This window comes from Mus musculus, chromosome 5 (assembly GCF_000001635.26).
Source record: "Mus musculus strain C57BL/6J chromosome 5, GRCm38.p6 C57BL/6J".
NCBI classification, from domain to species: domain Eukaryota; kingdom Metazoa; phylum Chordata; class Mammalia; order Rodentia; family Muridae; genus Mus; species Mus musculus.
Window position 1 is genome coordinate 100,295,516 of NC_000071.6, and position 13,448 is coordinate 100,308,963.

The following is a 13,448-nucleotide window of genomic DNA, read 5'->3' on the forward strand; positions in this document are numbered from 1 at the left end:
TGTAAGACACAAGCAGGGACAAAGGTCAGCCACTGTCACCAAGCCTTTAGATTATCCTTCGGTTTTCTCTCCCGAGTCCACGGGAATGGTGTCCATCCAAGGAAGATGCTGTATACAGGAAGATGCTGTATCAGTAACTTAAGAAGATGTACTTTTTTGTTTGTTTGTTTGGTTTTTGTTTGTTGTTGTTGTTGTTGGTGGTGGTGGTGGTTTTTTTTGTTTGTTGGTTGGTTGGTTTGGTTTGGTTTGGTTTGGTTTGGTTTTTTGTTTTTTTGTTTTGTTTTGTTTTGTTTTGTTTTGTTTTGTTTTGTTTTGTTTTGGTGAGTAGCTTTCCATAACAGGGAAAGGTGAAAAGAGGTGGAAAGAACTTTCTGGAAACCTTGGCCTAACTTCCAGAGGCTTTCAACACCATTTCTCCTCAACACCAAAAAAGCCTTTTATCTGCTGATTTTTGTTCTGGTCTTCATGCAAAGGCTCAATCACTTGAATGCCCTTTGCATTCTGGTTTGCCTGTCACCTACACTTCTGGAAGTGAGGGCTCTCCCCATCTCTTCCACAGCCCTTGTAAGTGTTCTAGAAAGAGCATGTCTGTAAGCAGCCTGCATATATCATGGTTCCATGTGCCTCGTTTTGAAGGAAATTAGGGTAGGCTTAGCAGTAATGAAGTCTGACTGGGGCCAATATGGATGAAAATAAGCCTGACCATAGGGATGATGAGATTTGCCTTCAAAAGAACTAGAGATGGAAGATGTCAGATGAGGCATGGTTTTATAGCCAACCTAGAATAGGACTTATAGACCTTACCATCTCTAAAGCTCACCACAGGTGCTTCCTTCCTCCATTCACAGTTGAGGCTCCCTGAGGGGTTGACTGGTAAATCCTATGTGTAAGCCCTACCCTTACCTGTTGCCAAGAGACCCCATGTCCCTGTTGCTGCTGTTGCTGCAGGTGGTAGAGGTGGTGTTGATGGTGATGATGGCAGAGGTGATGGTGATGGTGATGGTGTTTATTGTGATGGTGGTTTCCCTTTTGTCCAGAGGCATAGAAGGTGCTACCAGTTAATAGAAAGTAGATATATAGGGATCCAACAATAATGGTCCTGGAGATTATTACATCTAGCTCCAGTGATTTTAAAAGCAGTGTGTCCATTGTTGCCAAGAATTTTAACTGGATTATCTTGATCATATTAAGCAAGTGTATGTGGTTTGTATTATTACTTGTGCCATTTTATAGATGAGAGAACAAAGCCTCACAAGAGTGAGCTTTGTCGAAACTCACAGGTCCCCACAGTCATGAAACTGGAGCATCTTTACTAAGAGTCAATTCCAAGTCTTTCTGAACCAAGGACAGAGACCTGCCAGCAACATGACTTTGCTTCTGGGAAATATTCAGTAAGTTTTGTCTTTACTCCTCTGTACCTTGCTGTTTTCAAGTGAGGAAGCAGCCCACTTTCACATCTAGTAAAGAGAAAGCCCTAAGCCAGGCTATTGGGATGTGGCCCATACACCTAGCACTAGAAGGCCAATCATAAAAAGCTGCCAAACTAAAAGCACTGGGCTGTGAATCAGGCCTCACAGTGGTTGTGAATAGTCCAAGGCCAGAACAGGCACGTAGAAAGTCTGTGTGACTCTTTTCTGGGAGAATTATGGCAAGTTTGATGTCAGTATACATATTTAATAGGAACACAATGTTACATCTTACAAAAGTTAAGTGCCTGACTGATCTTGGACTCAATCTACATTAATAGAATTCAGAACGCAAGATTTATCCTCAGCCCTGAGGTGGGTGAGTTCCTGAAGACACATGGCTTTTATGAGCTTGACGATTCATGCCTTGGTTGAGAGATTAAAAGCAAAAGACAAACAGGAGCCTGCCTGTGGGTCACAGAAAGGACAGTAAATAAAAAGCATTTCTCTTCTTAGCTATTATACTTGAACCTTGGCCATGAACCTGTGGAATGGAAGTTGTTTTCCATGTCATCGCTGGCGTTTATGTCTCTACTATTCACTTTGCAGCTGTCAGGTAGTTAGGAGTAAAATCCAGAGTGAAAAAATAAGCTAAGATTCTAGACCCTGGATGTTATACAATTAATGCCAAAATTCCATGAAAAACATTGGGTGAAAATGTCACTTCAATCCATGTTTCTCAACAAGGCCCTTACTGGAGAGTATGGCATCATCTTGTCCTGTGGGAAGTCTCCAAAAATGTAAGGTCCATTTGCATAGCTTGTCTGCCCATGTTCTGACCACTGACATGGGTTCAAGTCAGCCTCTGCACTGAGACGTGCTGGTTGTTGGTTTTCTGAGGCCTTCATGCAACCCCTGTTTGGCTAAACACAAACCCTGCCCTCCTAACCATGAGAGTAACCGACTGGATCAACTCTGTCTCTTTTCTAGGTCTTGAACTTTTATTAGTTGTCACATGTCAAAAAGCTAAGCAGAGATTGAAAAATGAGACACAAAGGTGATGGGACACCCATGGGATCCTGAAGAACTGCTTACCTTGTAGGCCTAGAAGCCTAATGATCTTCTCCATCCTTTGAGTCTCCACAACGTTCTTCTAAACTTCTATGGTCAACAAACTCCATTTTTACTTAAAGCGGTCTGAATTTCTGATGCCTAAATTTTTCAGGACATATTGAGAGGGAAGCAGCTATTTGGTCATGACCCAAAGATGACTAAGTGTTTGCCCCTAGCTAATGGCTTTATGTCCCCTTTAGTAATTTATTTCTGACCAAAGGAGCATAGCAATATGAAGGAATGTCAGTTCTATTGCCAAGAACCAGCCTTGGCTTAGAGAGGGGTTCCTGAAGAAGGGGTGTTTGGGAGCAGCAAAAGAATGACTCGACATCAATTATGGGTATAAGCTGACAGCTCTGTAGTCTGCTCAAAATCTCCCTAGATCTCTCTGTGCGTGAGACAGCTCTCTCTCTTGCTAGAAAAAAAAATTACAAAAGCTCTATGGACAACTCATGAGTTGAATTTGGATATGGATAGAATTTAGTCTAGCAGGTTTTCTGATCAAAAACCAAGTCTTATTTACATATCAATTTAATGGTTTACACAGGTTCCCTTTTGATTTTTGCATAAATCGCATTTTTAGCACAAACAATAAACTTAGCTGGATAGGCTCTCACTTTGAAATCGCCACTCCCTCAGTCTCTTTATCGCCTTTCTTAATAAGTTTCTGACAAGCTGGCTCGTGGTACAGCTGTCTCTGTTCTTTTAGGTCCCTGAAGCCCCTAGTATAATTTATATTGCATCCTTATATTTTGCGTAGTTGAGAAATTCCTGTTTATATATTCTTGGACTCATGTTCTCAGGGTTCTTTCCCACAGCCTTAAGGCCTGTCCTGAAGGTCTCAGCATCACAGAGACACATTCTTGCTTCCTAGAGTCATGCTGTTGCTAATTATCATGGAATCAGTAATCTTAACAGGGAAAGCATTCCCCAAAGAAGGAACATTAAACTATATACATTATTATAAAGACAAGCCTCATACCTAGCCACCATCCACACTCATGGAGTGTGCCCAGGAGTGGAAACTGTGTCAAGCCATCCATTCCACGTGGCAGGATTTGGCATTCTGTGGTAACATGACAACAGATTTGCAAGCATATTTCTCTAATAAGTCAGTTATGATGAAATAAGCTTCCACATTAGAGGATCCTATGTAGTAAGGAGAAGAGGGTTCCTCCAGCCAATAGGTGAGTGAGGCTCCAGCTGCCCAGTTCACAGCTGCTGGATCTTGCCACAGACGTGTGAATGGGCTTGGATGCGGATCCAAGCCTGCAGACGGCACTCCTGTCCACCATAGCCTCATGCAAGGTCCTCCCTGGCTAAGCTTCTCCTGTATTCCTGCCCCACACCCCAAACTGTGAGAAAGAAAGTGCTGTTCACATCCATACATTTGGGGATAATGCATTATGCAGCAATAGATAACTAACACAGGCCTCATTATGCTGGAACCTTCTCTCCGGAAAAGGAAGATTTAAATTCTGATTATAGAAGAGTTCCCCTGTGAGGGCTGAAAGTAGAATAGTATTGCATGAGGTCAGTCCTGCAGGTGTGGGGAGGGAGGAGGGAGCAACTGCTGATGGGTTTCAGGAGTAAGAAGTGACCAGGATGTTTTATAACTAACTTTAGTGATGGCAGCATGCTGGAGAACCCTGCTACAAGGTTGCAGTCTGCCATGCCCGGATGGCTCTCTGAGCTCATACAAAGTGGAGGACTCCTTTCTCAACAGGGCTTCCTTTTATCTGCCTGAACTTGTCTAGAAAATGTGTCTGAGCACAAATGCCAGACCTCTTCCTGCAAGAGCTGTGACTCAGCACACAATCACTGCTCTTCCTTCCTGCACATAAGATAATTAGGTGCTATGTTATGACCAATTGACCCTTCCCCCTGTATGATAATTAGGTTCTGTGTTATGACCAATCAGCTCTTCCTGCCCATAATCTTTTTTTTTTTTTTTATTTAGACTGACCAATTCAGAGTCTGCCATTTATTTATTTATTTATTTATTTATTTATTTTTTCGAGACAGGGTTTCTCTGTGTAGCCCTGGCTGTCCTGGAACTCACTTTGTAGACCAGGCTGGCCTCGAACTCAGAAATCCGCCTGCCTCTGCCTCCCAAGTGCTGGGATCCTGCCCATAACCTTAAGAGCCCTTATATACCCTACCCCCAGAACAATACAATGAGCTGTCTCTCTGGAGCTGACTCCAGGAACTTCTTTCTACCATACTTACAGCTGTTCGAATCCTGCCACATCTGCTCCCTTTGCCATGTGGCCCACAAGGAAAAAAGAGACCCACAGTGGCACAGTTTTGCAGATTTGGGGCCCAAGACACTACTAGTGTAACCATTGACATCTACTACCTCCAGACCATAGGTACTTGAGACTTCCACAGCTGCTAAGGGAAGTCTCCATTTGATCTAAGACCTACATCTAAAGCTACCAAAACCCTGGACCTAGAGACGGAAGAGCTCATTGACTCTAATCAGGTCCCAAGGATCAGCTTGAGCTGCTAGTGACAAGAAGAGGGGAGCCCATGACTTCAAAGAGCCTCTAAGGTAGGAGACAGGTCCCTCATCTCTCCTGATTCTCCTGTTGGTGCAATATTGGCAATGTGGTTGTAATAACTTCCCACGCAATATGAAAAGATCCTTGAGAGTTGATAAGAAAAAATTAAGATCTGGTCATTCTGGACACCATCAGAGGGAGAGAAGAATATAGCCTTGAAGAGTCAGAGCAGATAGAAGGAGCAGTTGATAGAAGCCTCAGCCTGGGTGACCTCTCTAACCTCAAGTGAGAGCTAATAAATAAACATTGCTCAGATCACTGAGCGCTTGCCATTCCAGGCCTCTCTCTGAGTGCTTCACACAGAGTCACTCCTTTGGCACTTGCTGCAGGGGAAAGGAGGAATACCATTATGGTCTCTGTCTTACGGAGATGGAAGCAGCAAGTGAGAGAGTCCAGACCAGCCTAAGGCAGAAAGGCCCATGCTGGCATGTCTGCTGGCTGTCCCTTGAGTACCACAACCTTAGTCTAGTAGGAAAGACCCTGGTGCATTATTTTCTTCCAAGCAGCTCAGAACACAAGCACATGGTCCAAGTCCTGGTTTACTTTGTCTTTTCCTGCTTGCAAATCCATTCCCTTGCTGACAACACTGTCTTAGTTAGGGTTGTACTGCTGTGAACAGACACCATGACCAAGGCAACTCTTATTAAAAACAACATTTAATTGGAGCTGGCTTACAGAGTCAGAGATTCAGCCCAGTATTATCAAGGCAGGAGCATGACAGCATCCAGGCAGGCATGGTGCAGGAGGGGCTGAGAGTTCTACATCTTCATCTGAAGGCTTCTGGCAGAATACTGGCCTCCAGGTAGCTTGGGTGAGGGTCTTAAAACCACGCCTACAGTGACACATCTACTCCAACAAAGCCACACCCACTCCAACAAGGTCACACCTACTCCAGTAAGACCACACCCACTCCAACAAGGCCACACCCACTCCAACAAGGCCACACCCACTAATAGTGTTACTCCCTGGGCCAAGCATATACAAACCAGCACAAACACCATGACCATTCTTTTGCACCCTATTTAACATGTTTTCCAAAAACAAGAGTACCTAAGTTCATTAGAGCTCCCATTTATTGAGCCCCCATTATGTGCCAGTCATTAAGCTTAGGTCTGGATTTGCATGGTGGGCACATGATCATGGAGAGCCCCTCTCCCCATAAACTGACAACAGATTAAAAAGTAAATCACTTGCCGAATTATTTTAAATTATGTCAAGTGCTGCAAAGAAATTGGAGCAAATAGTATATAAAAGGAGCTGACTTATTTGGGACTCCAAAGGCAGCTGTACAGGCGGTATGTAGCTTAAGTTAATACCTTAAGGATGAGATGGGATCGGGGCAGGTAGGAGGAGGAGGTAAGGTGGAGACTTCTGGTCTCTTTAGAAAGTCAGTTGTGTCAGATAGTGTTTTCATGAGGCAGACATGTGAAGGGACATTTCACTGAAGCAGACACAGGTGAAAGAATGTTTTGATAAAGCAAACACATGAAAGGATGCGTGATGAAGGGTTCTTCGCTAAGGACAAGCATACATTGGTTCCCCTTACATTGCACTGCTGAGCTAGGTTTGTTGTGACTCCATAGAGAGAAAAGCACCTAAGTACTTCTCAAGATGTTTCTGCGGCTTCTTGCCACTTACGCGGACTCAGGCCAGTTGGCAGAGTGAGGTCAGCTGATACACACTTATGTGGAGTTTTATGAAACAGGCTCATGTAGTGAGGCAAGACGCTCGGGAGGACAAGTGATATTTAGAGGGAGTATATCTAGGACTCAATGGACAGCGACGGGAGGCTTGCCTAGCTGGCTTTGCAACGCTTCTCTGTCTCCAGTCCTCATCTTCACGGATCTTCACTTCATTGAGAGAGGCACTGCAGAGAACGCTGGCTTCCCTGCTGATCCTGGTCCCTCCTGCTGACTCATACTGATCGGACTGAGGCCTGGCTGTTTCTGCTAGGTCGTGCCACCGTGGCTGATTTGTGTTTACTATCCTGACTCTACTGAACTGGACTGCTGGTGTATCCATGAAGTGTTTGTGAGTGGATCTAGCTGCCGCTGCTGATTTCCTAACAACGCAGATTGGATTTGCTCCAAAGAACAATTTCTAAACAGGTCCTTTCCCCCCATATGCTAATAACCTTTCTTTTCCACAACCTCTGGTGGGTGGTGGGCTAGAAGGGAGGCTAAAGCATTTAAGAACCCTTATTAAAGGTAGGTTTGAAAAATCAAAACCTACAAGGAGGCAACATTGGAGCAGAGTCACTGGTAAATGTAGAACCCTGAGGCTGGAAAAGATGTATATGTGTGCATTTTTATGTCTATCCATGGCCACTTCAGACCCACTTAGATATGGAGAGGTGGGAAGCCTCATGCACTGCTTGTGGGGATGTGAGAGGGAGTGACGAAGTGGAAATGTGTGGGAGGTCCTCAAAATGGTAAAGCCAGAGTCACCATCTAATCCAGACCCTGCTCACAGTAGCATTATTTACAGAGCCAGAAGGTAGAAGCAACCCAAGTGTCCATCAGCAGATGAGGCACAGCCGCAGCCTCAAAGCACATGGAGGGAGAATGGAGAGAAGGTCAAGGGTCACAGAAGTCTGGCTCGGGGCTGTCACTTTACCAATCACAGTTTCACTGTCATGAATTTCCATTTCACAGAGGTGCAAAACTGAGGCCTAGAGACATTAAGTAACTTGGGATCTCTCTATGAAAAAACTGGGGCTAAATACTCAGCCCCAAGCCCTTTCAGACCAGCAGACAGTAGTAGATCCTGGCTGTACATCATGGTCACCTGGAGTGCCAGGAAACCCTTGCTCTAGAAGTGGCATTTTTAAAGAAGCACAGGTCCCACCTGCTCAATCAAACTCAGTATTCAACATTCAAACAGTGAAGCTGAGATCAGCCGCTGCTTTGCCAACAATGCCAACCCCCTGCAGATGCTGCCTCCAGCTGGGTAAATGCTAAGCGACTGATTGACATGAACTCTATCCAGGTCCTGTTTGCATTCTCATGGTTTGGACCTAGCAGCCTCAGATGGTGTGAGATGGCCCCGAGGCACCATACAGCAGACAAAGCCTTTGATATCCAGGCATGTGCAGCTGCAGGGAATGGAAGAACCAAGAACTTCATCCACCAAGAACTTGGGGAGAAGCAGGGGTAGCAAACAGAGGCGGAGGACTCCTGGGCACGAGGCAACCCCTGTGGGGGTATCGAAGCAGGCATCCCTCTTTGATATTTGGGGTTTTGGCCAACTAACTCACGGGTCTGGAAAAATCAGTTCTGGGCACTGGCCAATTATTGGCTATTTCTCCAGGCGTCTCTTAATTCTGAAGAGAGACAGGGAGATGCTTGCAGGTTCATAGCTGGAGACACAGATGGAGAAAATACATGACAGGACTAGGAAGTGGCTCAGCTGCTAAGATGCTTGCCACACAAGCAGGAAGGTGGGACTCCAATCCTCAGGTAAAGTCCCTGGAGCTCCAGCTTAGCCAAATCGGGGAGCTCTGCACCCGGATAGACCTAGCCTCAAATAAGGTGGAAAGAGATTGAGGAAGGCACCAGACATCGACTTGGCCTCCACACAAATGCGTATGAACACACGCACATACACATGCACATGTACACACACATACCTACACATACTTGTATGCACACACACATACACAAAAAGCAACGCATATGTGTACTCTGTACTCTGCTCTAGAACATAATGGCTAAGATGAGTCCAGGACTGCACCAGGTTAAACAACTTACCTGGTGATTCTGCATTCATAAACAGGCAATCATTTGTTGTAAACGGGCTTATTGTAAGGTTGAAAGATATAATATGTACAAATTTCAAGCCACCCCTGGCTCCTGGGGTGCCCTGGAATGCAGCCATAACCCTGCCTCATCAGGGAAGACTGTCGCCCTCACTTTAAGGTTATGGTTCTCTGATGGAGGTCAGATATCCTTCCTTGCCATGCCACAAGGCTGTGCACTTGGTGATATCTTAACATTATTGGTTGTCACAACTGAAACCTGAAGGGTGCTACTGGCCTCTAGTGGATAGAAGCCAGCTCTATTGCTAAGCACCCCACAAAACACAGTCTAGTAGTCAATAGTACTCAGTCGATCCACTAAGGAGGCTAGTACTCAGTCGATCCACTCAGGAGGCTAGTACTCAGTCAATCCACTCAGGAGGCTAGTACTCAGTCAATCCACTCAGGAGGCTAGTACTCAGTCGATCCACTCAGGAGGCTAGTACTCAGTCGATCCACTCAGGAGGCTAGTACTCAGTCGATCCACACAGGAGGCTAGTACTCAGTCGATCCACTCAGGAGGCTAGTACTCAGTGTAGTACTCAGTAGTACTAGAGAGAAGGATGGGGAGAGAAGAGAGAGAAAGGAACCTTGCTCTCATCTGTGTCTCAGGGAAGTTCTTCTTGAAATGACCCCTGCTTGTTCTCCTGGTGTAACTGTGGTTCTCCTGGCTTCTTACACTCTCTGGATCCCTGAGAGCAGTGAGGGATTGTACAGGATGTGTGTGTGTGTGTGTGTGTGTGTGTGTGTGTGTGAGAGAGAGAGAGAGAGAGAGAGAGAGAGAGAGAGAGAGAGAGAGAGAGAGAATGAGAGTGTGTGAGTATGTGTGAGTGTGTGTGTGTGAGAGAGAGTGTGTGAGGGAGTGTTTGAGAGAGTGTATGTGTGAGAGAGAGTATGTGTGAGAGAGAGTGTGTGTGAGAGAGTTTGTGAGAATGTGTGTCTGTGTGTGAGAGTGTGTGTGTATGAAAGAGTTTGTGAGAATATGTGAGTGTGTATGTGAGAGAGAGTGAGTGTGTGTGTGAGAGAGAGTGTGTGCCTGTGTGTGTGAGAGAGTGGTGAATGTGGGTGTGAGGGAGTGTGTGAGTATGTGTGAGTGTGTGTATGAGAGAGAATGAGTGTGTGTGAGAGTGTATGAGTATGTGTGAGTGTGTGTGAGAGAGAGAATGAGTGTGTGTGAATATGTGTGTGTGTTTTACACACTCGTGCATCCCCTAGAGCATGGATGGTGTCTCCCCAGCACAAAACACTTCATTTGCTGTCATTTCATCAAGTGAAAGCCTATGACTGGAGCGAGAGAACAGTAGTGTTTAGGGTCCCAGCACTCATCCCATCTAGGTCTCCAGGACGTCTTGGTAAAATGCAGGTGCTGACCCCCACCCTGCTGATTCCGCCTCAGCAGAATCTGAGGTGGGGACACAACTTTTTGGATGCTTGCTTGCTATGATGTGGATCTTGGTTGTCATCTTGACGGATCTGGAATTACCTAGGAGACACATCTCTGGGCGTGTCTGTGAGAGCATCTCCTGAAAGGACTGACTAAGGGAAGAAGGCTCAGCCACAAAGTGAGCTGCACCCTCTGACAGGCAGCCCATCACACACACACACACACACACACACACACACACACACACACACATCTCTAGCTCCCCCTGTAGGCTGAGTGCCAGGGTCTACAAAAGGGTCTCCATGGACTCCAGTGCCAGACAGAGGCCACAGAGGCATCATCTCTGTTGTCTGACAGCTATGATATGCCTTCAGTCACTGCTGGATGACCCAGGCCCCGTGTCAGCCAGTCTAATAAACTGCCTTTTATAATGTGCATGCCTCCTACCAACACCGCCTAACACAGCAAGTTCGGGTTGACTTGGAAGGGTTTTGGTCATTTTGGTTTTTGATATTTTTGGGTTTTGTTTTTGTTTCGACAGGGTCTCACTACATCCTGTGTTGAACTTAAGACCTCTTGACTCTGCCGTCAGAGTGCCAGGATTACAGATGTGCACCTGTGCTTGCGTTTGTAGCAGGTTGACAGGTAGTGCTGATACTGAGGACCCCAGTGCAAGCTAGAGAAGGACGCCAGCCTGTGATCCAGACCCAGCTTTGTGTGCTCGCTCATGACAGAGACCAGAGAGCTACAGAGTAGCCACTAGACGGCGTCAAGGCTCAAGACTTTGAGGCGATTCCTAGGCACTTGGTGAATGGCTCTCTCAAAATCAGAAGGGTTTCCACAAAGCCTTGGACACTGTGGGCTCAGAAGCAATACCTTATTTTTTTTTTTTTTATGGGTGACTAAAACGTTCTGAATTCAATACCAATAGTCCCTCTCTGGCATCCACAGTCTTCCACCATTGCCGCATACAGCTTCTCCTATGCTATTGCGTAAGTCTCTGAACAATTGCCCACATCTTCCAGGAAGATTCAACTAAAAACCTCAGAACTTCTCTCCTGGGCGATCCATCTCTGCCCTGTCAACATCTGTGCCTGGGCACCCCTCCATCTCTGTTACTTCAGACAGCGACCCTCACTGCCTTTAAACCTGGCTCTCCCATGCACATCCCGACAGGCTTTCTCCTCATCCCCCACATCCACTATTTCCATGGCCTATAACCACACCATCATTCCTCTCATGTACAAAGCATGTTTGTATCCTTTTGTTTATTGTTGGTTTGCTTTTTGCAAGCATGTAAAATTACATGTACACACACTGTACAAAATGTGGGTTCCTCTTGATGAGGTGCTGTTGGCAGTTGGTGGCTTCTGGAAGACAGTCAGTTTTCTTGGGGCTGTGACCCTTGAGAGGCTATGCATGCTCCAGTAGATGGTCCTACACCTGTGTAATCCAGACAGCACTAGACGGTCTCAGACTCAGTGCGGTTTTTGTTTGTTTTTAAAGAACATATGAAGTTGGGAGGGGAACATGGTGAGGAATGGGGGAGGCATCAAAAGAGAGGAAATGGGGAATAGGCTTGATCAAAACATACATACATATAAAAGAGCCCTTGATGGGAAGACATTTGTTACAATGTGTCTTGAGTTAAGAACTCAGACATTGTGATCATAACTGAGTTTGATAGCTGGGACTTAGATGTTGGAAGAAGAGACTGTACCTTCATAGATTGTCCTCTGAACCCCACTTGTGTGCCTTCAAGCACAAACACACACTATACACACACACTAAAATGCACACACATACACACACATAAATGCACACACACACACACACACACACACACCCTTAGTTGTCACAGGATGATGCTGTCAGCCCTTACTGACAGCACACATGACAAGTGACCCAAGCTAAATGACTGGGAAAAGGTGGGGTTAAGATTGTTTCCCAGCATCTGCCAAGGACGGCACTGTTCAGCTGCCGATCCGCCCTTGAACATGTCAGTCAACTAGTAGAAGTATTCGCAGTATTCGCACAAAGCACAAATTTGAGCTTCCCAAATCCAAGGCTCTGAAAAAGGAAATCCTTTGAACTCTGAAACATATTGAGTACCATAATGTCACAAGTAGAAAATTCCCCAGTAGACTTTCATGACAGGATGTGGTCAACACAGGCGCTAGGACACCAAACTGTAACTGCTGCTATGGTTTGGAAGTGTGCTCCAACAGATTCGTGTGTCGCAGGCTTGGTACACAATTGTGGATCAGTTGGTCAGTTATTCAGTGGTGTTTGGGTCATGAGAGATCAATGGATTCATTGTTTGATGAATCATTTGATCCCCATCATTTGGAGGATGGGGAAACTAAGGCGTGGGATCTGGTTGGAGGAAGCCACCAGGGCAAACGCCTTTGAAGATGTATCTTAATACCACTGCCCCCTCCCATTGCTCTACATGCTGGCTTTCACGGGGTGAGCATCTTTGTCTGTCACATGCTCTTTGCCATGACATCAAGCCTTACCTCAAGAAGCCATGGATTGAAATCTCTGAAACTGAGCTAAAATAAATGTCTCTGCTGTTTCTGTAGTTGTGAGAGGTCAGGCCAACACATTGTCTGCACTTTATGTATGTGCAGATGTCTGTGTGTGTATGTGTGTCAGTATGTGTATATATCTGTGTGTGTGTGTCTGTGTGTGTGTATGTGTGTCTATATGTACATGTGTAAGTGCATGTGTCTGTATGTATGTTTGTATGTGTATCTGTATGTGTCTATGTGTGTTTGTATGTATGTCTGTAAGTGCATGTGTATGTGCATGTGTCTGGGTGTATGTGTTTGTATGTGTGTCTGTATGTACATGTGCATGTGTATATGTGTCAGTATGTGCATCTGTATGTGTGTCTGTGTGTGCGTCTGTATGTGTATGTGTTTCTATACATGTGCACGTGTATGTGTGTCAGTATATGCATGTGCATGTGTATGTGTGTCTGTATGTGCATGTGTATGTATATGTGCATGTACATGTGTGTGTAGTTGTGTATTTTTGTGTATATGTATGTATATTAAGGTACATGTAAATCATGATGAATTTGAATTTAGAGTTGGCTCCATCCCCAGGATGCCTCATTATGCGTATGTAAGTATTCCTAAATCTGAATTTAAAATCCAAAATACTTCTGATCCTAAGCA

The 13,448-nt window shown here is 45.3% G+C and overlaps 1 long non-coding RNA gene across 1 annotated transcript; it reads left to right on the plus strand.

The window, feature by feature from the left end:
- On the plus strand, positions 6,855-12,843 carry Gm45913 (predicted gene, 45913). Its single transcript, NR_152163.1, has 2 exons — positions 6,855-7,191; positions 10,805-12,843. It is a non-coding gene; the product is annotated as a predicted gene, 45913 (long non-coding RNA).
- The last annotated feature ends 605 nt before the right edge of the window (positions 12,844-13,448 follow it).